Below are 17967 nucleotides of genomic sequence, written 5' to 3' on the forward strand. Positions count from 1 at the left end.
TTGAGACCACTTAGGGAACTAAGTGGTTGAAAAGGGAACTTCTCCGAGGTTCAGAAAGCTGATTACGGTCAGGAGGGCGGTATTGTGACCACAATCCGTTCTATACTACATCAGAATGGCGCAATTGCCACAGGATGTACACGGTCGGCATCGCCTTGTTTTCAAAGGCCGATCGCAGAGTAATTTAGTTATCACATGTCACTGAAATGTCACTTTCTTCACCATCTGAACTTCCTGATATCTTAAATGTCGAATTTGACAATACTTCTCGTTTTGATAAGATTGCACTCGCTGATAACGTATCTCACTGTCGGGGAATGCTCATAAGGAGGATGTTATTGCCTGATAAAGATACTGAAATGTGTCACGAGAAGAAAAGCCTGTAGGAACAGTTAACTGATAGCGTGCAACAATGTAACAAAATTCATTCCCAAAGTAAGCACCACAAGAGCAAACGAACAGTATAGTGTCGCAGAGGAGGGGGCCTGTAATGAGCTAGGTGCACGACAGTGTTCTCTTAGTACAATGTTGAAACAATATCGTTCGGAAATCTCAACATTCTAGTTAAAAAAATAAACAAAGGCGTATTCAGTAACGGGCACCCCTCACCCCCCCCCCTCCTCCCACACCACCCCAATTAGAAAAAAAAAATCTTTGATTTGATGTGAAATATGAAAACCATTTCGTCATCCACCGCGAAACTAACACGATTTCTCTTCTTCCCATCCGCCCACTCCACCACGTCACCAACAGCTCAGAAAGCAAGAAACGTCGTAGCGATAAGCCCGCAAGCAACCTGCCTCAATGCTATAAAAAAAAAAAAAAAAAAAAAAAAAAAAAACAGAAAAATTGAATCCTGATCAGAACTGTAATGAACTGGAGAACTGTAAGAAAAGTCTTACATTCAAACTCAACAAAAAGGTTTTTAAAATTCTTAAAGAACATATATACTCAATAGTAAAAGAACACTTAGAATCACAGGAGAGTTTACACAACATGTCCAAAACATAAAATCCCTAACAGAGGCACACTTGTTTCATTTGACATACAAAAACTTTATTCTTCCGTATCAACAGATATCACATTCAGGCAATTAACGCCATCATAAAAAAACACCAAAAATTCCGCTCCACTCACGTTACTGAACTAAGGGACCCACTGCAATTTACACTGTCACACATCTATTTCAGATTCAACAACAAACTCTACAAGCAAACAAGTGACTTGCCAATGAGATCAAACCTGTCTGGATTGTTAGCTGCAATTTTTATAACCAACTTAAAAGACAAGATTCTGAATTTCAACCACCACAACCTCAAAACGTTAATTACTACTACTGATCTGTACATGACGCCATCATTTTCATCAGTGACACGGAAGAGGATATCAATGATTTAAACGAATTGTGCAACGGCTTCCATGAAAATGAAAAACTTCACAGCTGACATCAAGTGCATGATAGAAACTTTTTAGACCTGACCATTAGAATAATGAATAATATACATGAATCTGAAATTTATCAGAAACCCACAGCATGAAACTCTACCATCTACAACATTTCTTGTCACCCAACAACACAGAAAATGGTGGCATTATGGCATACGGTCAACAGAGCAGTTAAACTTCCACACTTTGAAGTTAAATACAAAGACCATAGGAGCTCCACAGTAGGCACACTGAAACAGTCAATAGTAGCACAACAATCACACTATGAAAATAAGGTCACCTGCACAATTCTCTTTCTGGGTAGTATTTAATATCAGATTGCCAATGTCTTCAAATGAAAAGCCATAAATATATTTTTCACCATTAACAACAAGGCTGGGAGGAAATTCCCTGATAACAGCAACACAAGAAACCCATTACACAATACAGGTGTATAAAGAATTGAATGTTTTGACTGTGACTGTTCTTCTTACATAGGTCAGACAGGTTTATTTATTTATTTATTTATTTGATTAGCCATCCGTAGACATTTTGCAATGTATGGATGTTGTCAGTTTGGATACAGTGATTTTTGCAGATACATTGACACTTTTATATGCATTTACAGAGTATACAAATACAATGACATTTATCACTTAAATTACATTCAAACAATTAAATATTCACTTATTGTTTAGAAACAGTGTTCCTGAAAATATAGTTTAAGGGTTTTCTGTAACAGTACATGTTGTTAATTTCTTTGATGTCCTGTGCAGCTTGTTATACATTTACAGAATATACAATACAATGTCATTATGTCACTTAAATTACATTCAAACATTTAAATATTCACTTACTGTGTAAAAACAGTGTTCCTGAAAATACAGTTTAAGAGTTTTTCTGAAACAGTACATGCTGTTAATTTCTTTGATTTCCTGTGGCAGCTTGTTATACAATTTTACACCCTGATACAAGAAACTTTTTTGGGTCTTATGCTTGTTTCTCCTATCTAGATGAAGGCAGTGGCTTGTTCTTGTGCTATAGCTGTGTAAAATGCTGTTTGTACTATAATTCACTATATTTTTCTTTATATATACTATAGTGTGGAACATAAATAAACAGGGAACAGTTAGAATACCAAGTATTTTGAATAGTTCTCTGCAGTGAGCCCACTTACTGCTTTTAGTTATAATTCTCACTGCTCTCTTCTGCACTTTAAAAACTGTTTGTAAGTTGAGTACATTATTTCCCCAGAAAATTATCCCATAGCTTATGACTGAATGTACATAGCTAAAATATACAGTTCTTAGACATTCATCGCTGCATACTGAGGAGAGAACTCTAAGTGCATAACACGTTGTAGATATCTTTTTTGTGAGTTTTTTAACATGTTCACTCCACCTAAGCTGGCTGTCAATATGCAACCCTAGGAATTTTGTGGTGGGCACTTCGTCTACAGAGGTGTTATGTAGCTTTAACTTTAGGGGACTGTTTTTTCTGTTTATTCTAAAGCGTATGCTATTTGTTTTCTTAATATTTAAGGTCACTTTATTCTCTGTAGACCATTTGTAGACATCTTTCAGTGATTCATTACAATTTTCCAACATTTGTGCTGATGTCTCACTGGTGATTATAATATTGCTGTCATCGGCAAACAATATCTTCTCTCCATGTCGGATATATTGTGGAAAGTCATTTATATAAATCAAGAACAACACCGGACCCAGCACACTTCCCTGAGGGACCCCAATATTAATATGCTGTGGATCTGACAGGTGTTTTTCTATGAACTTTGATCTACTGGAGACATGCGAGATCTCTACCCACTGTACTCTATTTTTAAGGTATGAATGGAACCATTTGTTGATTACCCCTCTTACACCTAGTGCTTCTAACTTAAGTAATAGATTCTGGTGGTCAACTGTATCAAAGGCCTTTGACAGGTCAAGGAATATGCCAGATACATAGTTGCCTTCATCCAGTGCTTCTAGAACCACTTTAGTGAAATGTGCTATTGCCATTTCTGTATCTCTGCCTGGTCTGAAACCAAATTGGTCATTTGAAAGAAGGTTGTATTTGTTTAGATAGCTCATAAGTCTGTTCTTCATTATGGACTCTATTATTTTGGAAAATGATGACAGTAGGGCAATTGGCCTGTAGTTCTCAATGTTTTCTACATCATCTTTTTTGTGTAGAGGTAAAATTTTTGCATGTTTCAGATAATCAGGGAAACAACCGGCTTTGAAAGATTCATTTATGATATTGGTTAGGGGGGCTTTGATACTATTTATGCATTTTTTCAGCACAGACATTGGAATTTCATCTAAACCTGCTGAATTTTTGCTCTTTAATTTCCTTACCACATTACACACTTCTTCCTCAGTAGTGGGTAGCAATACCATTGAATTTGATGTATATTCCCGTGTTCGTGGATTATGAGATTTTGAAAAATTTTCCTGTAACTTTGTAGCTATACTACTAAAGTAAGAATTAACAAAGTTTGCTAGTTCTTTTGGGGTACTTGTTAGGTTTTCTTTGTTCCTGATTTGGGTGTTTATTTGCCTTTGTGTTGCTGTTCCTGTCTCTTGTTTCACTATAGTCCATGTAGCTTTACTTTTATTTTTAGCTAGATTTATTAGTCTATCATTGGCCTTTTTTTTTGCAACATTGAGCACCTTCCTATAGATTTTTTTGTAGTTTCTGTAGTAATGAAGAAAATCTGGATCACTGTTGTTGTTTTTTATAGAGTTTAGGTATTTAAAAGTTTGGGCAGATTTTCTAATTCCTGTGGTAATCCACTTATTTTTGGTGGATGTTCCAGTAGAACTTAGTGCTTTGGGGAAGGCTTCTTCGAATATTATCTTAAACTCCAACATGAATTTGGAGAATTTCTGATTCACATTATTTGAGGTTAGGTTCAAGTAACACATAGACACACTAAGAAACAAACAGTACCACCAATCAACAATAACTACCATCTCACATGAAACTAAACACAATGTTTAAATAACACAAGTATCAGTATTCTGCATGCCCAACTTAACCACAAAAAACTAGACATCATTGAAACACTACACATAAACAAACACCAAAGAAAGTAACCACATTCCACTCTGGAAGACAAAAATGACTTTTGCAAAAGAGTTTCTGTTTCTAACAGCAGCCTCCATTATTAAATTTACACACACACACACACACACACACACACACACACACACACACACATATATATATATATATATATATATATATATATATATATTGCTTCAATCCTATCCATCGTATTTACCATGAATTAATTAGTTACTCGCATGTTTCCATGATATTTTTCCTGAATGAATGATTGACTGGCCTGACTTAATAAAACCTGACAGATCCACTGACTTCCCAGCTCTTTCTACCCCCACTTACCTTAACGAAATATTTATCTCTTCGTGTTATTAAGAGTATATCTAGCTGTATATATTATTTTAAATCAAAATAGATGTGATACTTCTACCTTTAATTAATTACGATGTATGACAGATGTAATCTTAAGAATCAAAAGCTCTGGCATAACCAAGGCTTTTCTCTCGTTCTATCACTCCTTTCACCCTCTTATCTCTGAATCCCATCCTTCTTCACACACACAAACAAACAAAAACATGCGTGCACAGGCACACAAGCATACACATACAACCAATGTAACATAGTAATAATAAGTAAAGTGTTGCTGACCTACAAATTTTGCCACTGTAGCCAACGTAAGTAATACAGTTAATGTTTCTAACATATCACACTGATTACATAAATGTATACAAACTATTAAGTTATGTAAACTTGACAGAAAAGATTCTGTAACAATTAGAGATATTTACACTTGCATTCTATTCACCTGAGTAACCAAAGATCTCCACAATGGTTGCTTCAAAATCATGGAGGTATAATATGGGGAGAAAGCGCTGCAGACTTACGCTCTACGTTGCTTTGAAGCTTTTTAGACGCCCCTGGACATTAGTAATCAGCTGTTTACAAGTGCATCTTGTTCTTAATTTCTGTAATGTGCATGCAACAGTTGTTTTAAATAGGGAATGTTACAATGCTTTTGTGAATAACACAATGACAGGATAGCATTTCCAGACATTTTTCTCCTCGTAAGTGCTTATTTATCCAGTAATGCGACGTGTTTCTCCTCGTTAATGTACCTTTGTTTTCGTTATTTATTTCGAACAACCAAGTACTTGATATAAAAAGACTGCTTTTGTAACCCAGCATTTTCCTTAATACAGACTGGCGAAACTGATGTTCAGTCCATGTCCTCATCCCAATAGTGGTGAAAACTTTTTTGCTATATTTCGTAGGTTTCCAATCTTTCCTTCTTACAGCGTGCACCCAGAGAGCTTTTCAAGTTGGACTGATAGGAAATTTAAACACAAATTACAGAAATAGAACTGCTAAAATAAAAGTAAACAGCACAACTAAAATTTACGTATATAAAAAAGAAAATATCACCTGAACGAGTCCACTTACGAATGATTCTTATACGCTTTAAACTAGAATCAGAAAGATAAGTACACCTGTAAAAGATGCAAGCTGGTATTTATGATAAAAACACTTCCACCAGAAGCTAATGTTTAGGTAAGTAACATGGTAGACGTTGCTTCACTCGTGTAACCTCATGAATCTCCTTACTACACCTCAGTGTCCAAAATAGTACGTTTGTTTTGCTATATGTTCTTTGCAATTATTCATTTCTAGACGCCGTCTTTGTTCCGTCAATGTTTACAAAGGGGGATGGACTACGTGATGTTTCACGGCAGAAGAAAGAACTTATGACCATCGGAGGTTTTTTATTTCAGTTACCTTGCCTTCACTTCTACATTTTCGTACATACTTTAGTCAAAGACCTCGACAAAACTATGAACCATGTTTTGAAATAATGTTTCGCTTTTCTCTATTAGACAGTGTCACAGGTAACTCCAAATTTGTACCACAACACATGAATGCCATATTAACCCACATAAAGACCATGACTCCTTCTGGAAATAAGTAAACAGTGACTGGTAACAATAAACATGTGTTTCACTTGAGAGTATGTTGTGATGCATGCACTCAGGCTGTGGCTTGGACTTGAATGTTGCGAAAAGTTGAAGTTACATCAATGAAAAAAGCTAAGTATTCACTTCCGACTATTAGGGTCTCATCTCAGTGTTAAGTTTACGGTCCTCTACCAACTGTTTGATTTTTACCCTGAAGGTTTGGAACAACCTGAACACAGGGAACTTTAAGGGATCACCTGGAACTTCCATGGGGTACAACCGAAGATATACAGCAGACAATTTCTAATGGGTTCTGTTTGCTAGAGAGACTTTAATCGCTAATCTGGTCTGCTCCCATGGGGTACAACCGAAGATATACAGCAGACAATTTCTAATGGGTTCTGTTTGCTAGAGAGACTTCAATCACTAATCTGGTCTGCTATTCCCCACGTAACGTATTTTGTTTAACGGGTAGCAGTGCAGAATTCTGTCGGAGCCCTTCTGGAAATCAAGGAACATTGCGTCAACAGGGATACTATTATCTGCTGCCTTCTGCATCCCACAGACAAGCGACCAGAATGATTTGGAAAATACCAGTGCTTATTGAAATTGTATTTATTTCTACAATACATGCGAAGCACGGCTGCGCATAGATTAAGACATCAGAACTGCATTCACAAGGGGTGTAGTTCATATCACCATCCATTGAGATCTAAATTTTCCGGCGTTTCCTTAAAATGCTAAATCTGAACGCCGGGTTAGTTCCTTTAAAAATGACATGGCTATTATCCTTCCCTATCGTTGTGCCGTACTAGCCTGTGTGCTGTCTCAAATGATTTCACTGTTGACTGGTTGCTGTTGCACCACAAACGTTTAACAGAATACGTTCTTGCTTTAATACAGTGGTGCGGGAAACTTCTTATAATCACAAAAGTCATAGACGTAATTATTTTGTATGGACTATTTGAGCTGTGTCAGTGGACAGGTGGTATAAATTAAGTCAGCATTCACCTCTTAAACGTCGCGTTCAATTCCCAATGGCTTCCGTTCAGATACGTGGCACTCGAATTGGCAAAAACCAATAAGACATTTAAGGAAATGGTTAATGGAACATTGGCGGTTTGTGCGAGGGTTGGAACTTTATTAGTGGCAATTGTTTCTTTACAGGTCTTGCAAAATGGATACGTGTTACAAGGTTTTACTGACCTTCAAAGTAGTTCCCAGCATTGTGTATAACCCGTTGCCAGCGGTGTGGACGTCATAGGATAATCTTAGCGGTGCCAGTTGTGTTGACAGTTCGAGCGGCGTGCTCTATTGCCCGACAAATTTGTAGCAGTTCTGAAGCGAATGCCGTGAAGTGTTTCCTTCAGCTTAGAAATCGAACTGAACTTACGAGGGCTTAAGTCAGAGGAGTGGTATGTCTCTATGCTGTTTATTTTTGGAACACAACCTACGACCAGCTTAGAGACAAAAGTGATGACACTTTCTGCAGGACCTAACCATCATTTTGCAGGACAATGCTCAAGCACGTACAGTGCAAGCTGTTACTGATTTGTTTGACTGATGGGGCTGCTAAGTGCTATACCACCTACTGCACTCCCCTGAATTAAGCGCTCGTGAGTTCAACTCGATTTCTAAACTGAAGGAAACACTTCACCGCATTCGCTTCAGAACTGCTACAAATTCGTCGGGCAATAGACCAAGCCGCTCGAACTGTCAACACAACTGACGCTGCCAAGAGTATCCCACGACTTCCACATCACTGGCAACGAACTATACACAATACTGGTGACTTCTCTGAAGGTCAGTAAAAGTTTGAAACACGTATCTATATTGTACGAGCTGTAAACAAATAATTATCACTATTACAGTTCCAATCCTCGTAGTTAATTCGAGTTTGCGGAAACAGAATTTCTTCTGTGCCTCATTTCATCAAAACCAGAACACATAAAAATGTTTACTTCCTGTCGACCTACACGGATTCTTGAGCTCTTGAAGCTGGGGAAACTATTTTGAGATAACCTTATTTGTTTTGGAGCTATTGCGGGAAACGTACAAGGTGTCCTACGACCCGTAGAATCCGACAGTTCTTAGTGACTCGTGACGTCATATCAAGGTCACGTGGCCTCTATGAGCACTTTAGCGGAAAATTCAAATGTGAAGCAAACAAATAAGTTTACTCTAATGTGCATGGTCCGGCAGAATAAATAGTAGGCTCCGAGTACCGTAGAAAGGTCACATCTGCGAGGAGCATGTGCGCGTTGCATTGAGGAAGGACTGTCATTTGTAATTATGGCCTTGTGGAATTCGGAGCATCGAGCATTATTTTAACAATTTTTTACAATAAGGTGTCTCCCACCACATTTCAGCGACTCTTTCGTCGCCATTTCGAGGCGAAACGACATGATAAAGCCTGGGGTCATCGGATGATAGTACTGTGTATGCATCAGTTGAGGACTACCGGATCTTGTGCAAAGAAGAAAAGTCCAGGACGGCGAAGGACACAACGGACTGACTGCACAGCAAGTGAATGAAGCGCATGTAGCACTCATCCGAACTCCTTGCCGTTCTACTGAAAGACGTACCCTGGCTGTAACAATGTCGGCATGATTGTTTGCATTTGACTCCAAACAAAATGCAGGTCGCACAGAAACTAACAAACAAGTTAAAGATACCCGACTAACATACGCCTTGCGCTCCAGGAACTTTCAGCAGCCGACTCGCAGGTTCGAAACAACGTATTGTATAGTGTTACATTGGAAAACCATGTAAAGGGCGTTTGTGATATGTAATGACAAATATTTTTCTTTGTTTTCTATGTTTGTTTCGATAAATTTGCCAATATGTTTCGAAGTTCTGTCCTTCTTATATCCGAGTACTCGTTCTATAGGATCCTGTATTTTTATAGAAAAAATTTGGTGGTGCTAATTGTACTGCTGAGAGTTAGAAACAACATCAAAAATTTTTAAACGTCCTTATTGAGACTCTATGATGGTAACAGCACAATACAGAGAAATGCCCTTTGGCTATACCTTCATTGTAAGTGAATGGCACTGTAAAAGCAAATTAGAGCTATTACAGAATTTTTTCCCGTATCATACATTGCCTGACAATATGTTGAAGCATCCAGAAGACATGGTCGAATGTCAATGTAGCTTCATACAAATATACGCCATCAGCGGCTATGTAAATGATTAGAGTTGCAATTCTCTGCGACGCAATGATGAGTGTAGAGTATTAGTGTTGTTTGTGTATAGACTTGTTGCCGCCCGGCTAGCCGCTCACTCTAACGCGCTGCTTCCCGAGCTGGAAGGCGTGCCGGTCCCCAGCACGAATCCACCTGGTGCCGAGGTCCGGTGTGCTGGGCAGCCTGTGGATGATTTTTAAGGCGGTTTTCCACGTGCCTCGGCGAATGAGGGCTGGTTCCCATTATTCCGCCTTACCACGCAAACATGTGGGCTTACACTCGTCTGGTATGATACGTTCCCGAGAGGGGAGAGGGGGAGGGGGAGGGGGAGGCGGAGGGGGGGGGGGGGGGGGGGAGCGAACCGCACAATAACCCTGCGTTCGGTGTGGGGCGGCAGTGGGGTGAGTGGACTGCTGTAGGCTGTTGTGAAGCACTGAGAGGTACGGCGGGGAAAAAGCCTCTCTATCGTTTCTAGGTCCCTGGTTCAATACACACACAGTAGTTTGTTAGCAGTTCTGACAAGGTATATAAGGAACATGAACAACATCAGATGTTGAGTGATTACCATGAAGGACACCAAGATGTCATATACACGTGTTAGATAGCATTATCAGGACCTGGTTCGAAAGAGCCTCATTTTGGCCTCCATTTGACCGGTTGGTGGAACTGCACAATATCCAGATTTGTGAGGCATTCAAATCTGACAGTGGCCCCACGTTGGATTTTGTGGAACGTGAGGGCAGGCATACTTATTGTCAAGATTTCAGTTGGCCATGTGTGACCACCAGAAGGGAGGACCACCGTACTATGCACGAAGCACACACAGTAACCATCTGACTTCTGCACCTGTCACCTGAGAACAAGTGATGGACTTTCTGCAACATTCTGTATCATCCTGCACCACTGGTTGGAGATCAGAGCAGCCAAACTAGAGAATTACCATACCATGCATAGGCTGCCGTGAACACCACAACACAAACGGGTGCTTGTGAAGTGGTACGGCGAGTGGGGAACATGGTCTGCTTTTGAATGGTATCGCATTATGCACAATGATACTGCCGTTCTGCGCTACCATGGATGACCATTGTTGGCGAGTATGGCAGCTGCCTGAGGAAAGATCCCATTCTTCAACGTTCTGGAGAGGCACAGCGGTGATAATACCTCGCATGATGGTGTGGGAAACCACCAGGTACGACATCACATCAAGGCTGGCAATGACGGAGGGAACTCTGACGATGTAGCGGTAGATCACGGATACCCTGAGTTCTCACGTGTTAAACCTCATACGATCCTATCATGGTGCCAGTTTTCAAAAGGACAATGCTCGTCGACACGTGTCACTTGTTTCTGTGTGATGTTATAGTATTCCTGTGGCCAGCAAGGTGCTGAAAACTGCCCTCGATGGGACATATGAGGGACCAATGCAGATATCAACTCCATTCCACTGTCAATATCCAAGATATCAAGGACCAGTTACCACTGTTGTGGGTCAGCTTGCCTCAGAAGAGGACACAACGATTTTAGACAGCCTTCCCAACCAGATCAGTGCACACACCCACGTCAGAGGGGTGGAGCCTCATACTTACAAATGGGTTCATAGCGCCAAGTTCGTCATAGATTTGGCTCGATTTTGTGATCGCTATATGAAGTCATACAACCTCTCGAAGTTTCATTTTGTTTCCTTTTTGCTTTCTGGGTGATTCCTTTTTTTTTTTTTGCCAGGCAGTGTATATAATTACTGATAGCCATAAAGTACAAATTAATAGCCATAAAAAAAGAGGATTTTAAAGCAGACGAGCCAAATAGAAACTTTTTTCATTTCTTTAATCTCATCAGTTCACTGAGTAATAAATTGTACAGTAAAAATTTATGGAATTTAATAAAAAACCTCAAACGCTGCCTTGGCTCAAAAACTACTTAAAATGCTATTTTTGCCTATTAATTATCACAAAACTTGCTCTGGTAGAGGCGGATTCAGCCATTGAGTCTATAGATCCTACATATAGTTCTGGTTAAATCCTTATCGTCCTTCACTTCCTACAGATGAGAATATTAGTCTACAAAAAAGCCTTAATATAGGAGTTCCATTATTCTACAAAGACGTCTTATATTTTTATGCCTGAGTTAAAATGTATTACGATTGTTACCCTTTGTACCATTCCACTTAAGATTCGAACCGTGTCTATAGTTTCCCCCGCTCTGTGTTTTGAAAATATACCCTGTTGAAAAAATTCGAAATCACAGGCATTGGACACTCGGTGCTGTAGTTACAATGAATGCTTTTAGAAATTAGTTACGCAACTAAACTTTTACTAGAAATATTCAGATGCACATCGCGCCAAGTATGTTGCGGCCCTGAGAGAGGCGACATATGAGCCACATCCGCCTTGTGTGATGGCTCTACTCATTTGATCGACTCATGAAGCTCTGCATTCATTCACGGCTTCTCGATCGCTCGGTGACATAATTTTCACGTGCGTGTTAACGATCATTTCAAGCAAAGTGCCTTACGTCTTCCTCACCTGTGTAGTTGTCGTTACTGTCTAAACTGTCCCCCACCCTCCCTTTCCTCCCGATAATGATCACGTGATCTTTACCAGCATCCTCAGAGAGATTAAATGACAGTAACGTCGCAGAACGCTGATCTTGGATTAAGTCTACTACGAGGACCATTTCAGAGCGCATGTGCGTCCGTACCAGTGGAACGACCGCCGCGCGAAGTGGAATTTGTGAACCGTACTTTCAGCTATCATCAGGTGTTTTCAGTGTTATGATAATTTTGTTTTAAGTGAGATATTCTGATCTGAAATGGAGGGGGAAATGACTCAAGTCAAATCTCACGTCGTGCACAGCAATCTAGCAGCAAAATTAAAAATTTGCGGGGAAAAATGTTAACGAAATTCACAATGCTCTAGTTGAAGTTTGCGAGATTAATGTACCGGTTCGTAACACAGTGCCACGGTGCGCTTCCATAGACCACCCAAGGAGAGGGCAGTCTGTGCATCAGACTACACTTCCGCTGCCATTATTCACAGCATTTTGGAAGACGATCGACGCAAAACGTACGAAGAAATTGCAGATGAAGTGAACATCACTGCCTCTTCGATCTTCAGAATCATAACAGAGAAATTACAGAACAGAAGAGTCACTGCAAAATGGATTTGTAATCATCCAAGTTGAGAACGTAAAACAGTTCGCAAGAGAATCACACAACAGTTGCTTCAATGCTACGAAACAGAGGAAGCTCAGATTATAAACAGGAATTGTTGTTGTGGATGAAACATGAATTCCAGATTTTGAGTTACAATTGATATGCTGGGCCACTGTTATTGAGGAGAATGGAGGTTTCCTTGAATATCTGAATAAAGTCCTTGTGTGAAATTAAAAGATAATTGAATTATAACTTTACAGTGTGTAGCATTTTTGGTATGACTCTCATAGTTACCCAGTATTCACTACCCTGTATTAGTTCAGACAGTCCCCCCCCCCCCCCCCCCCCATGACAGTTCTCTAGCAGTAGGACCTTCTTGATCTTTTTAACCCTCTCACTGCTACAAGCCCGCACTCATATTTTTTTGCTGTTTTGTCAGGGTGTTCCCTACTCCATGGATTGTCTTCACACTATCATCGATAGCCTCCAGAAAAGTGAAGGTATTGGAAACGCCGACACTAAAGCTGGAACACTTGCAGCATCTCTTGGATCCTTCGCCTGATTTGGCAAGTTTGACTGGATTAGGTGCTCCTTCACCACAGTTGTGGAACTATAAGCGCAACTATTACAGTGGAAAGGCTAGCACACGGCTGTTCGCAAGATTATAAAAATGTTACTTTTGATATAATCGATCCTCTTCGTTTGAAAAATACGTAGTCCCTCAGGAACTAAATTTGAGACGAAATAAGAAACTTTTGCTGTATCTCAAATGATTGATGGTTTCCCCTTAGTACAGAGTGGTAAAAAATAGGTGTGATAAAGTTTTTGTCTACTACGACATAATATCAGGTGATAGATTCTTGCTAGCATATAGTTGCTGTAGTATCCAAGTTAAAATTTAATGCAGATGGCTTTCAAAGTGCTTTTCTTCTGGAGAAATGAGTGTGTAGAGCCTTGAACTTAATCCCGTGACGGCTTTCTGAAGAACACCATTTTAGACTGCACGGATCTCTCTGGAACTTTCAGTACCAACATCCTGGAGTGTTGTAGATGCATGTTTCAAGACTATGTCCTGCAGATAACCCCTTAAGAAATAACCACACGGTTTGAGATCGGGACTCTAAGGAGACCATTCCACGCGATTTGCAGCGAATGTTGAGGTGCCCAGTGCAACGATTTGATCTCTGGACGTCTCGTGAAAGAAATCGAAGACGTCGGCAGTCTGATGTGAACGTGTTCCATAGTGTATGAACCAGCAATTTCGGAATATTCGGCCGCTTGGTGCAAATTCATGTCTCAGTACCTGTCTATTTGCCTGTTGTGACAGCTCTCTCAACAAAAATGGGCCCAATAATGTATTGTGCACCAAACAGTGACTTTTACTTGATAAGGTGGAGCGCAGCTAGAACATTCTGAGTAGTCCAGTGGTGCCAGTACTGTTTGTTGACGTACCCATAGAGATGGAAATGTGCTTCATCACTAAACCAGATCCAACCCGTATCGACTGTTCCATTTTCAGAGGCCTCGGGCATCAAAATTCCAAAACAATATCGTCGCTTCACATACCTGTCCTTCAAAAGTTGGCACCGTTCAATTTCGTGAAGGAAAAGGTTAAGTTTGTCTTTCGTTATTCTCTGGTAAGACTATCGCAACATCCCCAGTTGCTGTGCAAGTAAATGTGATGAACAGCGAGAGCAGGCGAGATGCCACATAGACCTCCCACAGAAACGAAAACAAGAAAAAAAAAAAACGGGTGTGAACTATGTTACAACGAAGAAATTCAAGAGTCAAAACTTCCAAAACGGAACGCAAGAGGGATAACATGTGGTATCTGTGTAGAACAAATAGGATTGTCAAAAAATCGATGGAGAAGAATTTCGTGTGGTGATTAAACATTACTTTATGAAAGGCAAAACGCCTCAGGAGACTAAAGAGATGCTTGATAAACATTACGGTGACTCTGCACCTTCGATTAGAACAGTTTATAAGTGGTTTCAAAATTTTCGGAGTGGCCATATGGGCGCAAGTGATGTTGATCGTTCTGGACGCCCTGTGGAGGATACTACTCCAGAAATCATCGATAAAATCCATGATATGGTGATGGATTACAGAAGAGTTAAGGTGCGTGAAATTGCTAGTGCTGTGGGAATTCGAATGAACGGGTACATAATATTTTGCATAAACGTTTGGACACGAGAAAGCTATCCGCAAGATGGTTTCCGCGATTGCTCACGCTTGACCAAAAACGGAATCGTGTGAAGCGTTACAAGGATGGTTTGCAGCTGTTCAGGAAGAATCCGCAGGACTTTAAGCACCGTTTCGTCACTGTGGATGAAACATGGATACATTACTATACAACTGAGATCAAACAGCAATCTAAACAATGGTTTACCAAGGGAAAATCTGCACCAAAAAAAGGCGAAGACCAGTCCTTCGGCCGGAAAGGTTATGGCGATTGTCTTTTGGGATTCGCAAGAGATAATCCTCATCGATTATTTGGAAAATGGTAAAAGTATTACAGGTACATATTATTCATCGTTATTGGACCGCTTGAAAACCGAGCTGCAAGAAAAACGCCGACGATTGGACCGCAAAAAAGTCCTTTTCCATCACGACAATGCACCAGCCCACACCTCAGCAGTTGTGGTCGCAAAATTAATGGAAATAGGATATTAACTCCTTTCACATGCCCCCTATTCTCCAGACTTGCTCCCTCAGACTACTATTTATTCCCTAATTTGAAGAAATGGCTGGTGGGACAAAGATTTTATTCAAAGGAGGAGGTGACTGCAGCAACTAATAGCTATTTTGCAGACTTGGACAATTTCTATTATTCGGAATGGATCAACAAATTAGAACAGCGTTGGACGAAGTGTATAAGTCTAAAAGGAGACTATGTCGAAAAATAAAAAAGGTTTACCCCAAACACATAAGTAGTTTTAATTTTTGCATAGACTTTTCAAACGCCCACGGTAGAATACCGTCGACGTACTGCTGCGGTATAAGACTGCCGTGGATGGCTACGAAAGGGGTCCTGCTATGAATAGAAATGGGACGCAGACGATAAACGCTGGTTGTCGGTCTGTACGGAGGCCGACAGACAGGTTGATATCCCACCACTGCCCAGGGGGTCTCCAGAGACCAGAGACGTGTTCTACGTGTAATGTCGTCGACTGGAGTAGAGTTATTTTCGGTTATGTGCTGCTTCCAACTGAGCCCTGATGAACAGCGAAGATATCTGGAAACGACTTGGACACCAGCGAGATACCAACCTGAATGCTACGTACCACACTGCCCGAAAACCAGGAATGATGGTCTGGGAAGCCATTTTTATTCTAGCAGGAACCATTTGGTTATCATTGGAAGCACCTTACTTCACAGCAATGCGTCAACGATATTCTGCGCCCCGTTTTGTTTCCCTTGATGGTAAACCATCCTGGCTTACACTTCAGCAAGATAATGCCAGTCTGCATAGGATGAAAGTTTCTACAGCTTCTCTTCGTGCTTGCCAACCCTATCTAGGCCAGCAACGTAGCGGGATCTCTCCTCAATTGAGAATGTTTGGAGCATTATGAGCAGGACCCCCCAAGCAACTACGGGTTTTAACGATCTAACGCGCCAGTTGGACAGAATTTTGCACGATATTCCTCAGAAGGACATCAAGCAACTGCATCAATTAGAGCCAAACCGAAGAACCAACTGTGAAGGGGCAGAGGTTGAGCCATTGCGTTACTGACTAAATCAATTGGTGAACCTCTTTATCTTGAATATATCATCCAATTATTGTGAAATTATAATAATTTATTTGCCTTTACATATCCACATCATGTACATCACATCTACTGATTTCCGTCCCATTCTGATAATTACTTCATGGTGTGCTGGTTTTTTTGGAGTGTATCTTTTTAGTCCTGAAATTAATGAACTCGAGGTTTGTGGGAAAATATCAGCAGCAGTAGGAGCCCTTTTTCTACAGAGAATTGGTTCCTTGTCGGCAGAGTGTTTAAAGGGAGAATTTTGTTCAAAGAAAAGTCGGAGTAAAGTAGTTTATTCGAGGGTGAGTCAAATGAAAACCTTAAATTTGTAATAACAAATCGAAATTTCGCGCCGTTGTCCTGTAAGTTGGTAAGCGTGCTACAAACAGCGTGCAGAATGGTTTGTAGGTGGCAGCATAGTACAGATGCACACATACCGTCGCAGTATCAGTATGAAGATGGCCGCCCCACTTACGACTTGCACCAGGGAAGAACAACGTTCTGTTATTTGTTTTTTGCATAGTGAAGGTGTGAAACCTATCGAAATTCATCGACGAATGAAGGTTCAGTACGGTGATGCATGTTTGTCACAGCAGCAAGTCTACGAATGGAGTAGGAAGTTCGCAAATGGCGTGACTTCAGTGGAAGATGCTCCTCGTCCAGGTCAGGCACAACGATTTGTGACTCCACAGAACACTGCAGCAGTTGAAACCATAGAGATGGAAAACCGTCGAGTGACACTGAATGACATTGCAGCATGCTTACAGATTAGTCATGGGTCAGCACACCACATTGTGCATGATGTGCTCCAGTTTCACAAAGTGTCTGCGAGATGGGTGCCACGGCAGCTGACTCCTGAAATGAGAGAACGACGTGTTGATGCTTGTGAAGAACTTCTTCGGCGCTTTGAACGAGAAGGTTCCTTGCAAGGATCGTTACCTGGAGACGAAACTTGGTTTCACTTCCATCAACCGGAAACGAAGAGAGTGAGCATTCCTCAACACCAAAACCAAAGAAGTTTTGAATCGAACCATCAGCAGGGAAGGTTATGCTGACTCTCTTTTGGGACGAAAAAGGCGTCATTTTGGAGCATTACATACCTAGAGGGACCACTGTCACCAGTGCATCATACACAGATCTCCTAAAAAATCATCTGTGGCCTGCAATCAAATCAAAGCGACGTGGATTTCTGTCACAGGTGTCCTTTTGCAACATGACAATGCAAGGCCCCACACTGCCCGTACAACAGTTGCAACAAACACAGACCTGCATTCTGAGTGTCTTCATCATCCACCACACTCACCAGACCTCTTGCCCCAAGTGATTTCCATATGTTTGGACCACTCAAAGACGCAATGGGAGGAAAGAAGTTCCATTCTGGTGAAGAGGTACGCCACGCGGTACATGAGTGGTTCTGTGGACTACCAAAAG

General features: G+C 40.7%; 1 protein-coding gene across 2 annotated transcripts in view; it reads left to right on the plus strand.

Annotated features, from left to right (window-relative positions):
* The window catches only part of LOC124545138 (aldo-keto reductase family 1 member B1-like), a 107111-nt gene that overhangs the window by 33950 nt on the left and 55194 nt on the right, over positions 1 to 17967 (plus strand). The window lies entirely within an intron of this gene.

The sequence above is a fragment of the Schistocerca americana genome, chromosome 8 (genome assembly GCF_021461395.2).
Source record: "Schistocerca americana isolate TAMUIC-IGC-003095 chromosome 8, iqSchAmer2.1, whole genome shotgun sequence".
Taxonomy (NCBI): Eukaryota; Metazoa; Arthropoda; class Insecta; order Orthoptera; family Acrididae; genus Schistocerca; species Schistocerca americana.